This window comes from Calliopsis andreniformis, unplaced genomic scaffold (assembly GCF_051401765.1).
Source record: "Calliopsis andreniformis isolate RMS-2024a unplaced genomic scaffold, iyCalAndr_principal scaffold0297, whole genome shotgun sequence".
Taxonomy (NCBI): domain Eukaryota; kingdom Metazoa; phylum Arthropoda; class Insecta; order Hymenoptera; family Andrenidae; genus Calliopsis; species Calliopsis andreniformis.
The window spans coordinates 355001-360000 of record NW_027480706.1 but is presented as its reverse complement, the minus strand read 5'-3'; the positions used below and the strand labels follow the sequence as shown (position 1 = coordinate 360000).

Sequence of the window (5000 nt, the reverse complement as noted above, 5' to 3'; positions counted from 1 at the left end):
CCCGCCTGGCGTGTTAAGAATGAAAAAAGAGAATATGTCGAACGGCCATACGGCTTACGTGAAGGAGGTCTTTTACATACGGAGTACGCAGTTACTCAGTTCGATGCTCCCGTCCGTACGCTGTGTCGGCAAACATATAAGCGCACACGAGCCCGCCAGCTCGAAAGCGATAGTCACGGACGTGTAAGAATAATGAATCGTGCAGCGCTCGCGTGAGGTGTGCCAGTTGATTCCATCGCCAACTCGATATCGGGGTATTTCATGCATCTCGTATGAAACACATTGTCCCGTCGTTGCGTGATGATTCGCTGCAACACCCGCCGCTGCCACGGTCATCTTCGCTCTGTACATTCGCTTCTGGCTGCTTGCGTGAGGCTCCTTGTAAGAAAGGGGGAACGCGCAAAGGGAAAGGAAAGGAAGCCCGCCAGTTCGAGAAGAACGTTTCTTTTTTTTTCCGTCGTGAGTACGCTGCCGATAGTTACAACGCTAGCGTGAGGTGTCGATCACCGATGTCATCGGGCAACATGATCGGGGTCTTGCATGCAATTTCGCATGGAGGACATTGTCCCGTCGTTGCGCGATGCTTCGTCGCACCCGCCGTTGTACGTACGCGCGGCATCTTCGATGGAGCGAAACTGTTCCTTCTCGACTGCCTGCGTGAGGCTTTGTCCCAGCGTTTACAAAGAGCCCGCCAGTTTGGGATGTATCGTTCCCTCCTCGGCGCGTAAGCATTGCGTCGATATATATAGCGCTTGCGTGAGGTGCATCTCCGATAGCCCCGTCGCCACAGCATGATATCGGGGTCTTTCATATCTTATGGAAGACATGGTCCCGTCGCTGCGCGATGTTTCGGTCACACACCCGCCGCTAATATATACGGTGCATACTCGCGCGGCAGAGAGAGGAGAGAGAGCGTGCTTGCCAGCTGCTTGCGCGAGGCTGCGCCCGTTTCTCCTATTTTCGGTGGGAATAATGAAAAGCGAGCGAAGAAGAGGTTAAGGAGAATAACCGATATGAGCGCACGAGTGCGAAAGCAAACGTTTTCCCATTCGCATCCCGCTCCCGGTGTTTCTTCGTCTCTTTACCTCGTTGTTCTCTCCGAACCGTCCAGCGGATGTGGACCCTCTCTTGAGAAAGAGAGGGCCCGGGTAACCTAGGACGCGACACGTATCCCGCGTCGATGTGCGGCCGTAGGGTACGTATTCCTGCCGTGTGAACAACAACTGTGGACCGGCTGTTAACAGCTTCGACTTTCGTGAGTCTGACTCCCAAGAATAATGGAATTTGTGTGTGAATTTAAGGGGATGAGAAAGACCGATCGAAGCCGGCTGCGAAGTCCGTTCTAATCGGCTATCCAAATCAGGAGGGGAATACGTACGTGCAGGGCGCTGCGACAATAAAATGGGGGGTGTCGTTTCAGAGGAGAACACCGTGGATGTACGTGGTTCACTTGATCGGGGTATCCCCGTCGGCTCCATCGTACTCTCCAGGTTGATCCTAGGTTTTTAAATGTACTCTACGCCTGGCCGTTACGGGAACCGTTCGCAATTGCGTGGCGGTCTCCGTGCGGAACCGCATCCCAGAGACCCCTGTGTCGTCACTTTCGTTCGTTCGGACGAAGTGTCGCGACGCCCGAACCTCCATCGACCGTGTGCTAGTTGGAGGCGCGGGTCTCGGATTCTTCCGAACCCGAGAACTATATACGAGTATGATATATATATATACATGAACACAGAATATTAAAATACAACCCTGAACGGTGGATCACTTGGCTCGTGGGTCGATGAAGAACGCAGCTAATTGCGCGTCAACGTGTGAACTGCAGGACACATGAACATCGACATTTCGAACGCACATTGCGGTCCACGGATACAATTCCTGGACCACGCCTGGCTGAGGGTCGTTCACGTAACCTTAAGACTGCTTACGTTGGCATCTCGGTGTCACGTACGAGCGATTGTTGGACCGTTCGTCGGCGTTTGCCGCGGTCGCACGAAAACAAGCGAGAATACGCTCTAGACGTCATGGAGGGAAGAAGGTTGTGTGTACGCGGCAGATGACTGGAGACATCGTCGTCATCGTCGTTGCTTTGTCGTTCCGGACTTGCGTGAGTGCTAATTTTCACACGGCGTCGTGAGTCGCTTAATTTGTCGACCGCCCGTGTGTGTATGTGCACCGCTCCGGACGCAAGCGCGCGGACGTACGATCATCGACCAGCCTCCGTGTCTCGCCAAATACCCTCGTGATTGTTAACAGACAGCGTTCGCTTTTCGTGCGAGTTTTCATCCGCGCTCCCGACGTAGTCTGAAATGATGCGTGTAAGAAAGAGGCGTGCGTAACCCGCAACGACACACAAGAGAGTTTGTCGTGAGACTACAGAGAAGGACAATGAAAGGGTGTGCGAGTGAGCATGAACACGAGATCGCGTATACCCCACCCGTGTAGTGTGGTGAAGAAATGTATGACGAGAAACAGAGCCCCAGGGATTCTAGAGGGATCGTCTTGTTGCAGGAACAACGCGAAAAGGAGGCACTCATTCGTCGAAACGATGAAGTTCCGGGATGCATCTTCCCCGGCCACGTTTCGGTCGAGTCGTTTGTGGCTCCGTGAATGTGTTGTGTTGTACTACAACTTGTTTCTGTATCCTGAATCCTCTTTGGCGAGGCTTACACAGCCGCCATATATATGACTCATCACATAGGGATGACTTCTCTCCTAGAAGGAGGAGGTGGAAAGGTAGCAGCGTCCGGTCGCCCCATGTCTTCGCGTTAGTCGATCGCCGAGAGAGACCGCGCGTCAAGTCCGGTCGTCCAGTCCACGAAAGCTATACAAAAAGCAAGCGGACGGGCGTTAAACCATACCGGCAGTCGCCTGGCGAGAGTCTCTCTCCTTTAGATCGAATTAAACGAGACGCGAAGATGCTTTGGTGTGGCGCATTAAGGACGATGTGACTTACTTTCCGCTGATCACTTCTGGCGAATTACGAGGAGCTTCCTTACCTTTGGAAACGCTGCTGTTGCGTTACGACAACATATTCCGAAGGCACACGGCGAAGTTGGGACGACGCATCGAACATGATCTCAAGTCTCTCTCTCATTTCCCATTTCTCGTAACATTCGTTCACACACTCTGCCTGGTCCGCTTCTCTCGGTTGTGTGCCCCCGTTGTACGAGGATTACGCCACAGCTTCTTTCGTCATTTTTACACATATATAAAATATATCACTCTACGTGTGTGATATATTTAACACGTATACGACGACCTCAGAGTAGGCGAGATTACCCGCTGAATTTAAGCATATTACTAAGCGGAGGAAAAGAAACTAACAAGGATTTCCTTAGTAGCGGCGAGCGAACAGGAAAGAGCCCAGCACTGAATCCCGCGGTACTGCCGCAGGGAAATGTAGTGTTCGGGAGGATCCGTTTATCCCGTGACGTTGCATCGCGTCCAAGTCCATCTTGAATGGGGCCATTTACCCATAGAGGGTGCCAGGCCCGTAGCGACCGGTGCGCGTCTCGGGAGGGTCTCTCCTTAGAGTCGGGTTGCTTGAGAATGCAGCCCTAAGTGGGTGGTAAACTCCATCTAAGGCTAAATACAACCACGAGACCGATAGCGAACAAGTACCGTGAGGGAAAGTTGAAAAGAACTTTGAAGAGAGAGTTCAAGAGTACGTGAAACCGTTCAGGGGTAAACCTGAGAAACCCAAAAGTTCGAAAGGGGAGATTCATCGTCGACAAATGCTGGCTCCCGTTGGTGCGCGAAACCCCGAAAGGGGTGTCCGTCGCTTTTCCGCAAGGAGGGCGCACGGATGTTACGGCCAACGGCGAACGTTCCGGCTACGTAGACGTGCACTTCTCCCCTAGTAGGACGTCGCGACCCGTTGCGTGTCGGTCTACGGCCCGGGCGGTTAGACCGTTGCGTCGCCTTGTGCGTGCGCGACGGACCCTCGGTGACCCGACCGGCTGCGCGACGGTGTTCCCCCAGATGGTATCGGGCCGCAACCAGTCTTCTCATTCGAACGGTGCGTCAGGCCCGCCGCAAGCTCGGTCAGCTTTGTTTGCCCTGTGGTACGGACGTCTTTCCCGTTCACGGGCCTGGCCAGCTGTTAGCCGGCGGAGCCCTCGGACTGGCCAAGCTTTGAATTACCTGTCGGCGGCGCTATTGCTTTGGGTACTCTCAGGACCCGTCTTGAAACACGGACCAAGGAGCCTAACATGTGCGCGAGTCATTGGGATGAGTAAACCTAAAGGCGAAATGAAAGTGAAGGTCGTCCTTTGCGTCGGCCGAGGGAGGATGGGCGCTGCATAGTGCTCCGCACTCCCGGGGCGTCTCGTTCTCATTGCGAGAAGAGGCGCACCTAGAGCGTACACGTTGGTACCCGAAAGATGGTGAACTATGCCTGGTCAGGACGAAGTCAGGGGAAACCCTGATGGAGGTCCGTAGCGATTCTGACGTGCAAATCGATCGCTGGAACTAGGTATAGGGGCGAAAGACTAATCGAACCATCTAGTAGCTGGTTCCCTCCGAAGTTTCCCTCAGGATAGCTGGCACTCACTCCTCCGTTCCTTCGGGGACGCGTCGAGTCTCATCTGGTAAAGCGAATGATTAGAGGCCTTGGGGCCGAAACGACCTCAACCTATTCTCAAACTTTAAATGGGTGAGATCTCTGGCTTGCTTGGTTCATTGAAGCCACGAGATTTCGGATTAGAGTGCCAAGTGGGCCAATTTTGGTAAGCAGAACTGGCGCTGTGGGATGAACCAAACGCAGAGTTAAGGCGCCTAAGTCGACGTTTATGGGATACCATGAAAGGCGTTGGTTGCTTAAGACAGCAGGACGGTGGCCATGGAAGTCGGAATCCGCTAAGGAGTGTGTAACAACTCACCTGCCGAAGCAACTAGCCCTGAAAATGGATGGCGCTGAAGCGTCGCGCCTATACTCTGCCGTCAGCGGCAAGTGGGGAGGGACGGTGCCATTACTGGTGACCGTCCTCCATGAAGCC

At 53.7% G+C, this 5000-nt stretch overlaps 2 non-coding genes across 2 annotated transcripts in view; both read left to right on the top strand.

The window, feature by feature from the left end:
- Positions 1 to 1748: 1748 nt before the first annotated feature.
- LOC143187794 (5.8S ribosomal RNA) lies at positions 1749 to 1903 on the top strand. The gene has a single exon (XR_013003298.1). It is a non-coding gene; the product is annotated as a 5.8S ribosomal RNA (ribosomal RNA).
- A 1355-nt stretch (positions 1904 to 3258) lies between these two features.
- LOC143187792 (large subunit ribosomal RNA) overlaps positions 3259 to 5000 on the top strand; it is a 4056-nt gene continuing 2314 nt past the window's right edge. Inside the window, exon 1 of the ribosomal RNA XR_013003297.1 lies at positions 3259 to 5000. This exon is cut by the window's right edge and continues 2314 nt beyond it. This is a non-coding gene — a ribosomal RNA (large subunit ribosomal RNA).